The following is a 17,865-nucleotide window of genomic DNA, read 5'->3' as shown; positions in this document are numbered from 1 at the left end:
TGGGACCCGATCTGCAGTTGCTTGGAGTGAGGATCGAATTTGATGATGGAGGTGTTTCAGATCATGAATGATGGTTGGAACAGTTCATATGAAGTATATGGATGATGTTTAGAAGGTTAGTTTGGACAGAATTGGCTTGGTATGGATTTTGGCATGATAAGGCTCTCTTTATGCATACATGGAAGTGAGGTAGTGATTTTGGAATTTAGGTGTTTTTGGGGTGTGTGAGGGGATCAAGCACATCCCATATGATGTTTATGAGTTGTTGGAAGCATTACTTTGGCCAGAACTTCAAAGGTTTAGAGGTTGAGATTTCTACCTCTTTGAAACTTAAGAAACTTGCAATTCAAGAAAGAAAGAGAAAACATATCTTTTGTGAGGTTTTGGTGTGATTTTGGAAGTGATTTGCATCTCTATGTATAGGCCATGAAATCTGATTACAAGCCTTGGCAAGTTGAGAATGCAATGATGGTTTTGGCTTAAGAGATAAAAGAGAATATTTTCATTTAATGCTTTAGGTTAAAAACCTAAACCATGGTTAAAAAAATCAAGTGATAATATATTCTCTCCAATCTGATCTTTAGAGATAAGAATCTTGCTGTCATCATTCTATTTGGTCATTTCTTGCATTATTGGTCATATAGTGTTCATAACTTAGTGAAAAAATGGTGAAAATTCAAGCATAATGGCCACTAATGTCAAATTTCAAAACCATAGCTACACTCCATATTTTTTCATGCTCTTGGACATTTTGGAAATCTCATGTTACACACTTCAAAACCCTAGTTGAAAGTTTCTTCAAGACCTTTAAGGAAATGGGTGAAAAAGATCCATGAACTTTGAAGAAAATGAGATTTTAAGTGAAATTTTCAAAAGATACCAACTTTGAAGCTCCATATCTCTTAAATGGTTGATCTTTTGGAAAATCATTTTATGTGACAAAGTTGTCCATTGGATCAAACTCTACAACTTTCATGTTGGAATTTTTTTTCAGTTTGTAGGTGAAATTTTGAGTTATTCCCTTCCAAAGTTTGGAACAAATCATTGAAAAACACTTGAAAATTGTTTCTAAGTATAAAAGTCAAACTTTGACTTTTTGATTCTTGATTGATTTTCTTGATTTTTCTTGATCAAATGACTTCATATATCATATATTGATGATTTAAAACTTCAAAGTCATGGTTGACCAAAATTCCCCAAAATTCAATGGTGATCTTGTACAGTTGACTTTTTCAAACGAATCGCGTTTCTGGAGATTTCAAATGAACCAGGCTATCCTCACCGAATGAATGGTATGAATGGATCACATTGAGTTATTGGAGGATCTTGAGCCATGGTTTAAGTTGTGGCACCATGTTCTGATTAAAAAGTCAGTTGTTCAGGTGAATTAGGTCAAAAACCCTAATTGTCGACCTGATGAAATTGATGACTGTGGATCTTGAACTGAGATGTAATTTCCATTGGATGTTGTCATAGGGATTATTTTAAGATGATTGAAACCTTTGATTGACTTCCTGGGGATTTTTAGGGTTTCCCAAATGTGATCCCTGATTTCAGTCCCTGATAGTTTAAAACCCTATTCTGATGATTTGAAATTTCACTGTTGATCAATCCTTGTGTAGGAGATGTCTTGAGTCAATAGATTAGGAAAAAATGATGCACTTGGGGTCTTGAGGTCATGTCCCAAGTCATTAGGTCAAATCCTGAGCAAAAGTCAGGAGTATGCTATCTTCAGTCAAAACCCTAATCTGGTTGGTTCAAAGCCATTGAGCTTGTTGAAATGAATCTCCAAGGACCAAATGTTGATTGTTGATGAAGATGATTCATTTGAAATGAAGGGGGAGCATGTCATACCCCAAATTTGTCCTACCCTTTAATTTCTAACTGGCTTAGGCTTTGCATTCATGTACATACCTCCATCAGGCCATCTAATACACAGGCATTCATTAGTAAATTTAGCATGGGTTCAAAGATTAGAGTTGCATAATGGTTTGAGAGTTCTACATCTAATACAGTCTAATTCTTCTGATACATCTGCTTCTTTCTGTGAATAATAAAGTGTGGAAATAGTGTGTAAAGTGTGGCTATCAGGGACCCATTCCTCATGCAAAACAACAAAGTGCTTGGCACGTAATCAGAGTATTCCCATGTATTCTTTGACATATGATTTATTTCCCTATTTGGATCTTTGTCATCGTTGGGTTTGCTATTTGAGTGCCAAAGAGAAATTGATTCGGTTGGTTAGAATTCAAGAAGCTGCACAGAAGTCAACATATAAAAGGTGTCCAAAGTCTCTTGTTTCGACAATTATCTTGGTGCATTCACACCATGATCCTGAGATTCTATGAAAGACATCTACCAAAAAATATGAGGACTTCAAATTCAAGTTAGAAGGAGAATTCTCTTTAAAGGTCCAAAGTGTTCCATTCAAACAATTTCCTTTCAAGAATTCCACAATTTACCAAAATACAAGTTCCATCCAATATCAATATCCATTACATTACACATGAAAATTACAACAACAAAAAGTTTATGGTTGACTTTTAGTCACAGTTGACTTTTTAGTCAACAGTTGACTTTTGTCAACTATTGACCATTGACCAGAATCTCCTGGACCTATATCTCTTCCATTGAGCATCTTCATGATCCAATCTCAGCTAGCTTCAAGTTTCTTCATGGCTAAGCAATATAAGTTCTTCTTTCTTGAGTATTCGTCCAAAGAATCTCAGCCATATATCAAAGGACCTGCACACATTCACATGAGATACCTACATTAAAACAGGAAGACAATAATGCATCATTACTAGTTCAAAATTCAGCCAAACAAAATCAACAAAGCCATCCGGTTTCGCATTCAAAGTCACATTAACATGCATCCATTTTCAACTATTCCAAATATAAACCATTTACAAAAGCCAAAACAGAATTAGCATCTTTGAAGCCACTGCATACATCCAAACCTGCTGCTACCATACCATAATAATCGGACTTCCAGCATGAAACAAACACATCCTACATACCCACACTTACCAAACGGTTAGCCCATGACACTTTCGAATCAGTACAAACCGAAGGTCCTTCGAATCCAGAAGTCCATAGACATTTTTATTGCAGCCCCTGCAACATACAAACAGTCACCTTACCATACCATTTCTATCAACATGAGATCGGTTCAGTGCGAGTTGAATGAAAGTCATCTCCAATACCTACAGGGCGAGCACAAGGTCAACATCCAAATTTGGTTCATTTAAAACCTCAGCATAAAATCAGAAGCAAATTATACCTACTGCTAAGTGCCATTGTTACGCCATACCAAAATGTTGTGGAACTCACAGGAAAAAGGCATACGGGACGGTTCTAGAATTCCTGCCGCTCGTCTTTCATGTTATAAATCTTCTGAGGCTTCGCTTCCTAACCTGAAAACGAATGCTTTGATCCTGTTATGCGGAAACCTCGGAGTGTTCTTCTTGGCAGCCAAATAAAGTCAAAGAACCATGTAACAGCAGCTCCCAAATGCACACAGTCAGCAGCAATTCCTAAAAGAAAACCAAAATCACAACCCGCAAACATACAAGAGTTCAAAAGCACAGTCCATTCAAACATCAGAATAAAAACCAGTCACATAAACCAAATTCACATTCTTCATTTCACTCTACAACCGATTCCTAACAGCATTTACCAATCAGCTAACTGTCATAACCACCCTCTAACCAACTTTGTAACAGAACTTCCAACCTCTAACAACCTAGTATAATCTCTAACCACCTAAACTAACTTTCCTAAACAGTCTAACAGAATCCTGAACCAATTCATAACAACTTATAACCGTCAAAACAGAATATAACCAACAGCTCATAACAGAAGCAGGAGAAGACTTGGATTATCAGAAAAGAAAAAGAAACAGAATGAAACTAACCTCTACATAGCTCTCACTCTCCCTCAATCTTCAATCTTCTTTTCTTCATCTTCATCTCAACCTTCATTCATTCATCATCATCACTTCACTCTCGATCCATCTCCCTCTCCCTTGAATCTTCATCACCTCTTTATAACTTTCCTCCACCATTTTTCATATCACACGCTCATTCTCATCACTACTCTTCACCATCTTTTCTGAATCTTCAATCACTTCACTCTCCACTTCTTCACCACCATCTTCATCTCTCATTATCTTCGCAATCTCAGAATCAACACCTTCAGCTCCTCAATCTCCATCACATAACCTTCATCTTCATCACCTGAACAATCATCACCCAAACCTGCAAAACAGAAAAGAAAAGACGCAATTCAATCTTCTCCACATACGTGAATTTGCATCTACAACAACAATCCACAAATCATCATCTTCATTACCTGCAACCACCGATTCTGCAGGATTCTTAACAACAAAGAGGCGATAATCGAAAGAAAGCAAGAAGAATCGGAATTCTGAGAAACCGCTCTGTGTTCATCATCATCGCATCGAGCAACGTTGCATCTTCAAGAACTTTACAACAGCATCACGTTCATCATCAACTTCCAATAAGCCTTAATCTGTAAACAAGGTACCGACACCATCGTTGCGCCGACTTCGGCCACAGCAACGTCAGAAACGCATCGGAGATGAGAGAGGTCGGAGATGAGCAGAGATAAGAGAAGTGGAATCGGAGATGGAGAGCTCGAGATGGAGAAGTTCCGATCGGAGAGGACGAGTGGATTCCGCGCCGCCGTGTTGTTCGCGAGAGGAATAAGGAGATCCGGTTGCAAAGCTCAATAGTCACAGGTAACAAAACCTAAATCCCTTTTCTATTGTTAATTCAATTGATTTTAGGTTTTTAATGTGATTAATGATGTTTAATTGGATTTAATTGTTGATAAAGTCTGAATTAGCATAAAGTTTCATTGTTAATAAAACCTGATGGAAAATATCTGAATCATTGAACCAAAGTCTGAGCCATAAAATGGAAATTGGATCAAGCAAAACTGATATTCATTGGGCTCCACGAATTTCTATTTCCACCCCCTCTTCTGGGCCCAAGCGCCAGTTAAGATAGATTTAGTTCATTAGGCAATTACTTTCTCACCCCCTGTGGCAGACAGATTTTAGCTTTGTTTTCAATTTTATTTTCCCTTTAATTTTTGCTTCATAAACATTTTTTCCATGCAATAAAAAATAACTAAAAATACATTTTAGGTAGTTTTATATGTGTACATAATTGTAATATTTTCTTTAGGATTTTTTAGAATTGTTTTGCTATTTCTAATAAATCTTTTTCTTAGATGTGTTCATATTTCTTCATGTTTTGCTAGGTTTTACAAAGTAATTTCGTTTAACACTTTAGGATCAGAATTTAATCACCAATTTTTGTATAGTTTCAGTAGACTAACCCATGATGTTGTGTATAAAAAATGAGCTCCTAATTCTTTGTTTTGATTGGTATTTGGTTAGCGTTGTTTGACTCGATTAACACGCGTTTCTAATAGACAATTGTGACGTTTGTGCTCTCAAATTGAAATGCATTCATGCAATAATGTCGGTTCCTTTTTGTACATATGATTAGGGATGTTTAGAGGTCCTAAGACCTGGAATTGAAAATTTTAGATCATGTTTTCCTATTTTACTTGATTTTTCTTTATCACATGTAAATAACTTGTTTTTTGTTGACGATTGCACCGTAACTTGTACAAATGACCCGTAATTTTGTGCAGAACTCCTTGGCATGATTTTGTGAGTGTTTAGGCATCTATTATAGGCCATTTACTACTGACTTGTACCATTTGATTACATGTTTCTAACTTCATTCACAATTTGAAACCGTTTAGCTAGTATTAACCTAGTGTTGTCTAGTTTTGGTTAGAGTTTCGTATTGCTTCATGCTAATTGACTAATATAGATTAATATAGGATATTAGAACTAGATGATTGAGTTTGCTACTGACTTGAGGCCTAGCTCATTGTGTTCACTTGCTTTTGTTTTGATTAATTGATGTTTGCCCGCTAATTGGTAAGTAACGATGCATGCGATGCTTTGACGACTTCTTGTGGATGTTTTTGTAGGGTACCGTGATGCTTTTGTATTTGATTTGGGACATTCAATCCCATGTTTTGCTACTGACTTGGAGCTTCTTTCTCTTGTTTCCATGCTTAGCCTCTCATTTCTTACTTTGATTTTGATTACATCTTGCTATTGCTTGCCATGTTCCCTTAGACTCTTCCTTCTTTGCTAAGAGGAATTGAGATAGGATAGGTATCCTTGACCTTAGGGCCATTAGTAGATTAGAATAACATAGATTAGAATGGTAGATCTAGTTCCCTTTTGCATTCTTTTTCTTTTTCAACTCTTTAAAACATTAATAAACGGAAGAGGCGAATCACATTAAGCAAGTGATAGAGAAATGAGTGGGATTCATTCCCTAATCTATTTCTCCATCACTTAGTGGCATAGAAACGAGTGGGATTCATTCCCTAATCTGTTTCTCGGTCACTACTTAATGGGAGAGAAACGAGTGGGATCCATTCCCTAATCTGTTTCTCAAACATTAATTGATGGGAGAGAAACGAGTGAGATTCATTCTCTAATCTGCTTCTCAAACATTACATAATGGGATGGAAGTGAGTAGGATTCATTCCTTAATCTGCTTCTCGATCATTATACATTTTATGTGATTCGGATCGCAAATTAAACTCCCCTTAAAAAACACACAATCAAAAACACTTTAACACACATAACAATGGTTCAGACTAAAGCAAAGTAGAGAAAGTGGTGAGTGGCCCGGTATTGGGAACTGTTCACCACTCATCTACCCTAAAAGACACAAACCAATCATTTCTTTTTCTTTTGCCTCGTTGGCACCTAAGGGCACTGTTATTTCCGTTCGTACGCATCGTAGGGCGATCCCTTATGCAAGAGCGCGAACGTTAACTCCGCCCAACTAAAAAACACAAAAACAAACAGAAAATCGTGAGCCGAGCTACGGTAACTCTGATTCCTGAAAAGGATACGTAGGCAGCGGGGTAGGGCCCGTGCGAGTACAATTCTTTATTTTCCCTACATTTTGCATTCATTCGCATATAGACATAGACATAGATCACACCCTTTAGATAGAAACGAACATAGGTGGATACCATCGAGTACGATGGGCGTGAGGGGTGCTAGTACCTTCCCCTCGCGTAACCGACTCCCGTACCTAGATTCTCTGGTCGCAAGACCCCGTTCCTTCCTTTGTTAGGTTTTCTGATATTCCTTTCCCTTATGGGATAAATATATTGGTGGCGACTCTGTTCATTTTTCGCGAGCGTGCGACAGCTGGCGACTCTGCTGGGGATGTTGCTAGACCTATTACTGGTCCATTCTTAGCGAGTCGATCCTAGCCTTTGTTTGTTTCTTTTATTGGGTGTTTTTTTGTTTATTTGTTTTCATCCTGTATATATGCTGGCACATCATGTCTATTTTCCTGCTTGTATATCATGTTTACTTTCCGCATGCATCTGGACTATATTATGGGTCCCCGTGGGGGCCACATATTTTTTCTGTTTGCAGGTTGGGTGGGTTGTTTCTATGAGGTAAAAGGCCCAATACCCAGGCCAGAGTGACACATAGGATACCTAGAACAGAGTGGATAGTCATGACGCCAACAGAATGTCAGGTTCTGTTGATTGCGATCATGAGACCCACGACCAGTCGAGGTTCAAACGAGATACCGTTGTTGGCATGTATTTGCGACAATGATGGTGTTTCAGGAGAGCTGATAATGCTGGAAGCCATTGACCTACCTTGACCTAGACTACACCTGTGAGTGGGGTGGGATATACATGACAGGTACTGTTGGTGACTATTCTGTTCTGTTGGTGACTATTGGTTTTCCTAGTATTCAAAAAGGTGTCGGACCTTTGATCCTGTGACATTTGACCTGTATCAGTTATTCAGAGGATTGTACAGTGGTTACTAAGATTATATGGACCTTGATCCCATGCTGTTGCATTGCATAACATCATTGCTTTGTCCACTCCATTTATGAAAGATCCTAAAGTCTATTTCCAAAAAAAAAAAGGAGAAAAGAAAAGAAAAGAAAAGATATGTAAAAGAAAAGGAAATAGAAAAGCAAAAAAGAAAAGAAAAGATATTCTATACAGAAAAAGAAGCTTTAATTCCAAAAAAGAAGAATGAAAGTGCGTGAAAAGACTTTAGGATCTCTCATAAATGAAACATGCATTCATACTATCATGCATTTCATGGTTCTTTCAAAGACTTATGGGGCCATTTCCATCCAGATTCCAAGATCAACAACAGATTTGACTTCTCACCGCCACAACTCCAAGATCAACTATGGAACAACCCCGTGAGGAAATGGATGAGATGAAGGAACAAATGGGTCATCTTATGTTGGAGATGCGAGACTTGGTCCGTAATCAGGATGCACTAAAAGAGGAGAATAGTCAGTTGAAGACTCAATTGAGCTTGGTCATGGAAGTTCTGAAGACGGTATTAAGGAAGGAAGGTGATGTTGCTCCTGCTGCTGCAACAGAAGTTGTTGATTCCTTCTTCCCAATAGGATTCCTTTCCACTCATGGAATGCCTCAGGGAGCTCTCCCTCAATTTCAAGTGCCATTACCTCCACATCAATCTGTTCATGTCCCTAGAATGAATCAAGGGGGCCAAATGCGTGGGAAAAAGCCTAAGATACCTCAGAGAGTTCTCAATCCTATCCCGTTGCCTTATGCTCAGTTACTTCCTCGCTTGCTGGAACTTCAGTTGATTGAGCTACGAGATTTGGCTACGCCTGAAAAGCTCCCTCCCAATTTTGATGTCAATGCTCGATGCGAGTTCCATTCCGGGGCACCTGGCCATGACATTGAGAATTGTAAGGCGATGAAACATCAAGTTCAAGATCTCATTGATTCAAAAGTGATTTCGTTCACCCCCGAAGGTATGATTGTTCAAGGAAATAGGGTTCCATATGTGGTGGAAGAAAAGGTTGATTCATGCTTCTATGTTGGATCTACTTCAAATGCACCATCTTGGGTTCCAAATTTCCCACTTCATCAGTCTCTGTTTGTTTCACAGCCAGATCAAAAGAGGAAGACACCTGAACAGATTGTGTATCGTCACCAACAACAGGGTCCACAAATGCCAAGGAGACCACCAAGAAGAATTGACCCAATTCCTATGACCTATAGTCAATTGCTTTCTCATTTACTCAAGGTATCTTTGGTCCAACTAAGAGAGTTTAAGCCCCCTCCAACACCGATTCCTAAAGGATATGACTTAAATGCAAAGTGTGAGTACCATTCTGGGACATCTGGACATTCAACTGAGGATTGTAATGTTTTGAAACACAAAGTCCAAGATCTCATTGACTCCAAAGCAATATCATTCACCCCAAATGATCTGCACATAAAACGAAGAGTTCATGCACAAGTGAATGTCCGTATTCCATAAAGTATCACCAAAAAAACAATAAGCCCAGAAGGAGTCAAGTCTCCTCAACTATGGCAATCATCATTTCATTTTCGTATTCTCATTTCAAGTATTTCCTATTTTGTAGAAGGCCACTTCCTTGTTTGAACTCGTTGGTATGATAATAATGAAAACACCACAAATTCTCGAGCAACTCTGTCAGAATATTTCCAAGAAATAATCAAGATTGTTCTGTAGAAGCATCTCTCATTCTCAAGGTTCTTGTGCTCAGTTGTATCCGTGGAGGTTGGTGTTTCAGTTGATGTTTGAGCTCTCCTTACAACAAATAGCTTTTCTGAGCTTAATGACCATACAAGATCCTTTCCACTTATGATGGCAATTACTATTCTAGCAACTATGATTGGGGCTCCCGCACGAGGGATAAGCAAGACGTACTCTTATCTTGAGCATTGCGCCATTTGCCTTGCTCGAATCCCTAAAAGCATTACAAATTCCTATGCGACTTCGTCAGAATCTTCTTCCGTGTGGTAATCAAGAGTGTTCTTCATAATGCTTCTCATCATCAAGGTTCTACTTCATATATCGGTTGCCTTTTCTCATGATTTCCCTCTCAGTGGCCCTTGCTTGTTAACAGAGAGAAAAATAATGTGAGAAACAAATTGATGTGATTCTATTGCCTTGTGCCCAGTTGCTTCCTCGTTTGTCAGAATTTCAATTGGTTAAGATTCGTGTTTTGGGTCTTCTTCACCACAAGTAGCTCTCTTGAGTTTGATGACCATACCAGATTCTTTCCATTTATGAAGGCGAATACTTCTTCAACATCTATACTTGGGGCTCCCGCACGAGGGATAAGCAAGACGCACTCTTATCTTGAGCATTGCATTATTTGCATTACTCGAATCCCTAAAAGCATTACGAATTCCTGGGTGACTTCGTAAGGATCTTCTTCCATGTGATAATCAAGAGTGTTCTTCACGATGCTTCTCATTCTCAAGGTTCTACTTCATATATCAGTTGCCTTTTCTCAGGATCTCCTTCTCAGTGGCCATGCTAGTTAACAGAGACAAGAAGAATATGAGAAACAAATTGATGTGATTCTATTTCCTTGTGCTCATTCGTTTCCTTGTTTGTTGGAATCACAATTGGTTAAGATTCTAGTATTGGGTCTTCTTCACCACAAGTAGCTCTCTTGAGTTGATGATCATACAAGATTCTTCCCATTTATGATGGCGATTACTACTCTAGCAACTATGCTTGGGGCTCCCGCACGAGGGATAAGCAAGACGTACTCTTATCTTGAGCATTGCATCACTCGCACTGCTCGAATCCCTAAAGCAAGGAAAAAGTTTACGACTCGTGGGTGACTTCGTTGGAGTTCTCTTTTGGAGTAATCTGAAGTGTTTGAAAAGAACTGCAAAAGTATTCAAGATCAATAAGTCCAGACGGAGTCAAGTCTCCTCAACAATGGCATTCATTTAGTTTCTTTATTGCATTCTCATTTGTAACATTTCATTGTTTGTTTAAGCGTTTATAGCATGTAAAAACTTGTTAATTTTTGAATGAAAATCATAATACATTGTTTATGTTTGTCTTGAAGTAATCCATTCGTTATCACTCATAAAATGTTTTTGGCATTACGATACCAACTTTACTAATTGCTTGCTTAGGCAAAAGCTGAGGGAGAATGATGAAAGATAAAAATGAAAAATCTCTAATTGTGTGCTTTTGAATAAAACCCTACTGAGGATGTACAGGCATTATTCCAAATCCCCAAACACCGGAGATATAAGGGAGATAGACCCTCGTCAACCCCTTTGAGCCTTGAAGTAGGAGTTTCTTTTCTAATCATAAAAAGCCCTTATTTTAACCTTGGGGCAGGGTAGTGTTCATTTAACTTGATCGAGTGTTCAGAACTCACCAAAAAGGTATGAATCTAAGGATACAACAAGGGTTATCCTTCAAAGGGCTGAGGAATGTCAAAACCGCAATGATTATCCTTATTCCATCAAGAGGTTAAAAGAGGACGATGCCACAATGGTTATCCCTCATCAATCAGAGAATGAGGCAATCACAATATTTCAAACAAATCGAGAGCAACGCAAGATCACACGACTTGTTCAAAAAGTGAATAAAAAAAAAGAAAGCCCGCTAAGTCAAAAACTTGAAATAAGTGACTTAGGCAAAAGTTAGGGCATCCCGCTGGACTCCAAAATAAAATTCAAGAGAATTTGTCCAGGCAAAAGTTAGGGAAAGCAAAAGCGAAAAACAAGGATTACAAAATAAAAATCCTTATCAAAAGAACAAAGTCGTGTGATCAGACACCAAAAATGCAAGATGAAGTGACTGCCATGTCCAAAAAACCTCATTGATTCCTCAACCATTCCAAGTTCCTTGTGAGGAATGAACACTCATGTCGAGTTAATTGAACCTAGGAACGGAGAACATCACGAAGGGGGTGGGTACCAAATAATTTTGAGCCTAAAATCCTTTGTTTTCTGAAAACCGTGAACCTGGCCAAGTTACAACCCTCAAAAGTCCTAATTGAAGTAGGGTTATTTTGAAAGCACACTCCTATGAGATAGCGTTTAACTGACTCCCAATGGAGCGAGACTCATTTCCATGTTGGTATCGTATGCTTGCTTTATCTTCTATATGCAAAAATCGAGGTTGTGTCAACTAGTGATTCAATCACAAGAGGTCGCAACCTCATTTCAATAAAAAGTTTCTTTAAACTTCAAGACTAACGTACACTTTGCATTAGAATTATCATTCCTAGAATTAACATTCTTTTGCATACAAACATCTGCTTAAACATCAAAGAAATTTCAGGATGAGAATCAGTGAGCAACTTGATCATGTCAAAGCACAAGAGACTTGAGAACTCCGTGGAGTAAAAAGCTAATCGTTTCAGAGACTGATTATCAAGGGGCAAGTTATCCAAAGAACCCCGTTGGGCATGAACAGTTAATGCTTTCCTTGATTACCTTGGGAGGAAGAATTTGAAGACTCCGTTGAGCGTGGTAAAGTTGTTTCCATGTTTGTATGACTTCAAAACAAAGAAAGATTGAGGATTCTAGTAAGATGTACCTAATCTGGGGCAATTAAGTGGAGGATCCTCTCTCAAGTTCAGTCAATCTGGGGCAGTTGCGTCGAGATTCGACAAATCTCTTCAAGATCCGTTGATATGGACGGACTACTTCAAACGCTTGAACATACTGGGGCAAATTATCTCGAGTATTTGTGACGCCAAAATCCTCTGAGGGGAATTCCTCCGTAGGTCACGAAGCTTGGGGCACAAACTTTCGAGTTATCTTGTCTCTCCCCAACCATAGGAGTTTATTTCTCCTAGAAATTTGGTCTCTCCTCAAGCATAGGAGTTTATTTCTCCTAGGAGTCGTTCTACTTCCCTAATCAAAGCTCCTTATCTGGATTTCTCATTCCCAAAATGGTGAATCGAGGGAATCTCCTCAAGCTGAAAATCCTTCAAGCAGTGGCACATGGTGAGAAGTCAGAAATCATTCTTCAAGTCAAAGAAAAGTGCATCTTACAAATCAAAGTCCAATATCTATTGGCACCTCCACATGGTCTTTAACATTAAGGGGATTCTCCCTGGTGTTTACCTCACTAATGCCTTTATTTGGCACTCTGCATATAGTATTCACTGCATATAGCATTGCATCCTCAAAAGCGTAGCATATCCATCAAAAATGGAGCATTACGCCATAGAAAAATTCAAACATGCATACAAAGCATAAGCCAGATAATACAAATCAACACTCAATCAAGATGACGATACTTCCCCACATAAAATATTGTCCTTACAAACTCCAATTGATATCTGCTACTACATTACAAATCTCCTTATGCCACGGTGCCAATACCTGGTATCCTCAATCCCCAAAAGAAGTCTCATTTTCTCTCTCCAACATGGATCGGATGCAATGTCTTTCTTCGTCAGAATCGTTGTCTCCGAGGTTATTTCCCGCATGCTGCGTGCATATTAGAGCGTGAATGAGGGTGGGCATTCAACCCATCTCATTTTTCAATCATTTGGATAACCATACTTGGTGTGTGGCAATTCGAATGATTGCCGCTCTCGAAGAGTTACACCCCGCCTTTGGCCTGAGGGATCAATGTAATTCTTATGCTTCGCAAGCATCCATATCTCCATAATTCCCAGTGGTTACTTCTATCTTCTTGTCAAGTCTAGTCGTCACTAGTCTTGTTGTGGTTATTTCCCGTGTGTTGCATGCAAATTAGAGTGCGAATGAGAGTGGGCATTCAACCCATCTCATTTTTCAATCGTTTGAATAACCATACTTGGTGTGTGGCAATTCGAACGATTGCCACTCTTGAAGAGCTACACCCCGCCTTTGGCCAGAGGGATTAATGTAATTCTTATGCTTCGCAAGCATCAACATCTTCGTGATTATGTCTTTTGATCGAGTCTAGTCGTCACTAGTCTCCGTAGTCTCTTCCCCTCGTACGGGAAAACTTTTAGATCCAACCCCCGTGTTGTGTACCCAGTTTCTGTCCTGGCAAACCATTTCAAAACCAATTCCCAATCCCTAGCCTCAGTGTTTTCAATAATCTTCTCGTGCTCCGGCCTCGTTGCTTACCCTCATTCTTTTCATTCTTGTGGATCGTAGGTCCGTTGACCTTATCCTCAACTTTTCATTCTTGTGGATCGTAGGTCCGTTGACCTTATCCTCGTCCTTTGCATTCTTGTGGATCGTAGGTCCGTTGACCTTATCCTCAACTTTTCATTCTTGTGGATCGTAGGTCCGTTGACCTTATCCTCGTCCTTTGCATTCTTGTGGATCGTAGGTCCGTTGACCTTATCCTCATCTTTTTCATTTCCTATGGATCGTAGGTCCGTTGACCTTATCCTCGTCCTTTGCATTCTTGTGGATCGTAGGTCCGTTGACCTTATCCTCATCTTTTTCATTTCCTGTGGATCGTAGGTCCGTTGACCTTATCCTCGTCCTCTCCATTCTTGTGGATCATAGGTCCGTTGACCTTATCCTCATCTTTTCATTCTTGTGGATCGTAGGTCCGTTGACCTTATCCTCATCTTTTCATTCTTGTGGATCGTAGGTCCGTTGACCTTATCCTCATCTTTTCATTCTTGTGGATCGTAGGCCCGTTGACCTTATCCTCATCTCTTTCAATTCTTGTGGATCGTAGGTCCGTTGACCTTATCCTCATCTTTTCATTTCTTGTGGATCGTAGGTCCGTTGACCTTATCCTCATCTTTTTCATTTCCTGTGGATCGTAGGTCCGTTGACCTTATCCTCGTCTTTTTCATTCCTGTGGATCGTAGGTCCGTTGACCTTATCCTCATCTTTTTCGTTCCTGTGGATCGTAGGTCCGTTGACCTTATCCTCATCTTTTCATTCTTGTGGATCGTAGGTCCGTTGACCTTATCCTCATCTTTTTCATTTCTTGTGGATCGTAGGTCCGTTGACCTTATCCTCATCTTTTTCATTTCTTTTGGATCGTAGGTCCGTTGACCTTATCCTCATCTTCTTCAATTCTTGTGGATCGTAGGTCCGTTGACCTTATCCTCATCTTTTCATTCTTGTGGATCGTAGGTCCGTTGACCTTATCCTCATCTTTTCCATTTCTTGTGGATCGTAGGTCCGTTGACCTTATCCTCATCTTTTTTTCTTTCTTGTGGATCGTAGGTCCGTTGACCTTATCCTCATATTTTTCATTTCTTGTGGATCGTAGGTCCGTTGAGCTTATCCTCATTTTTTTTTCTTTCTTGTGGATCGTAGGTCCGTTGACCTTATCCTCATATTTTTCATTTCGTGTGGATCGTAGGTCCGTTGACCTTATCTTCATCTTTTTCAATTCTTGTGGGTCGTAGGTACGTTGACCTTACCTTAGTTTCGAGTCATGGATCGTAGGTCTGTCGACCTTATCCTCGTATTTTTCAATTCTTGTGGGTCATAGGTCCGTTGACCTTACCCTAGTTTCGAGTCATGGATCGTAGGTCCTACCTTTCCATCAAACCCATATTTTCCAATCACAGTTTCATACAACAATCATTTCCATTGAGAACCTTGTATTGGCACCTTGGCTACGTTACAAGCTATCACCATCCAACCATTGCTTACCGTAAACTTTTCCACCAAAAAAAAAAAAACATTCCTCTTTCCCCAGCAGATATCAAAACAAAAACAAAAAAAGAAGTAAGGACAACAATCACACCAACTTCTCTTTAGGACAAATTTCTGGTACTTGGATATTTAATCTTCTTCTACCTCGAATGTTCGAAAGGCTGGCGCCAATCTCACCTTCAGGTTTAAGACGATTAAATAGGGGCAGCTGTCATACCCCAAATTTGTCCTACCCTTTAATTTCTAACTGGCTTAGGCTTTGCATTCATGTACATACCTCCATCAGGCCATCTAATACACAGGCATTCATTAGTAAATTTAGCATGGGTTCAAAGATTAGAGTTGCATAATGGTTTGAGAGTTCTACATCTAATACAGTCTAATTCTTCTGATACATCTGCTTCTTTCTGTGAATAATAAAGTGTGGAAATAGTGTGTAAAGTGTGGCTATCAGGGACCCATTCCTCATGCAAAACAACAAAGTGCTTGGCACGTAATCAGAGTATTCCCATGTATTCTTTGACATATGATTTATTTCCCTATTTGGATCTTTGTCATCGTTGGGTTTGTTATTTGAGTGCCAAAGAGAAATTGATTCGGTTGGTTAGAATTCAAGAAGCTGCACAGAAGTCAACATATAAAAGGTGTCCAAAGTCTCTTGTTTCGATAATTATCTTGGTGCATTCACACCATGATCCTGAGATTCTATGAAAGACATCTACCAAAAAATATGAGGACTTCAAATTCAAGTTAGAAGGAGAATTCTCTTTAAAGGTCCAAAGTGTTCCATTCAAACAATTTCCTTTCAAGAATTCCACAATTTATCAAAATACAAGTTCCATCCAATATCAATATCCATTACATTACACATGAAAATTACAACAACAAAAAGTTTATGGTTGACTTTTAGTCACAGTTGACTTTTTAGTCAACAGTTGACTTTTGTCAACTATTGACCATTGACCAGAATCTCCTGGACCTATATCTCTTCCATTGAGCATCTTCATGATCCAATCTCAGCTAGCTTCAAGTTTCTTCATGGCTAAGCAATATAAGTTCTTCTTTCTTGAGTATTCGTCCAAAGAATCTCAGCCATATATCAAAGGACCTGCACACATTCACATGAGATACCTACATTAAAACAGGAAGACAATAATGCATCATTACTAGTTCAAAATTCAGCCAAACAAAATCAACAAAGCCATCCGGTTTCGCATTCAAAGTCACATTAACATGCATCCATTTTCAACTATTCCAAATATAAACCATTTACAAAAGCCAAAACAGAATTAGCATCTTTGAAGCCACTGCATACATCCAAACCTGCTGCTACCATACCATAATAATCGGACTTCCAGCATGAAACAAACACATCCTACATACCCACACTTACCAAACGGTTAGCCCATGACACTTTCGAATCAATACAAACCGAAGGTCCTTCGAATCCAGAAGTCCATAGACATTTTTATTGCAGCCCCTGCAACATACAAACAGTCACCTTACCATACCATTTCTATCAACATGAGATCGGTTCAGTGCGAGTTGAATGAAAGTCATCTCCAATACCTACAGGGCGAGCACAAGGTCAACATCCAAATTTGGTTCATTTAAAACCTCAGCATAAAATCAGAAGCAAATTATACCTACTGCTAAGTGCCATTGTTACGCCATACCAAAATGTTGTGGAACTCACAGGAAAAAGGCATACGGGACGGTTCTAGAATTTCTGCCGCTCGTCTTTCATGTTATAAATCTTCTGAGGCTTCGCTTCCTAACCTGAAAACGAATGCTTTGATCCTGTTATGCGGAAACCTCGGAGTGTTCTTCTTGGCAGCCAAATAAAGCCAAAGAACCATGTAACAGCAGCTCCCAAATGCACACAGTCAGCAGCAATTCCTAAAAGAAAACCAAAATCACAACCCGCAAACATACAAGAGTTCAAAAGCACAGTCCATTCAAACATCAGAATAAAAACCAGTCACATAAACCAAATTCACATTCTTCATTTCACTCTACAACCGATTCCTAACAGCATTTACCAATCAGCTAACTGTCATAACCACCCTCTAACCAACTTTGTAACAGAACTTCCAACCTCTAACAACCTAGTATAATCTCTAACCACCTAAACTAACTTTCCTAAACAGCCTAACAGAATCCTGAACCAATTCATAACAACTTATAACCGTCAAAACAGAATATAACCAACAGCTCATAACAGAAGCAGGAGAAGACTTGGATTATCAGAAAAGAAAAAGAAACAGAATGAAACTAACCTCTACATAGCTCTCACTCTCCCTCAATCTTCAATCTTCTTTTCTTCATCTTCATCTCAACCTT

Source organism: Vicia villosa, linkage group LG2 (assembly GCF_029867415.1).
Source record: "Vicia villosa cultivar HV-30 ecotype Madison, WI linkage group LG2, Vvil1.0, whole genome shotgun sequence".
Taxonomy (NCBI): Eukaryota; Viridiplantae; Streptophyta; class Magnoliopsida; order Fabales; family Fabaceae; genus Vicia; species Vicia villosa.
The sequence above is the reverse complement of the archived record's forward strand: the minus strand, read 5'-3'. Positions refer to the sequence as shown.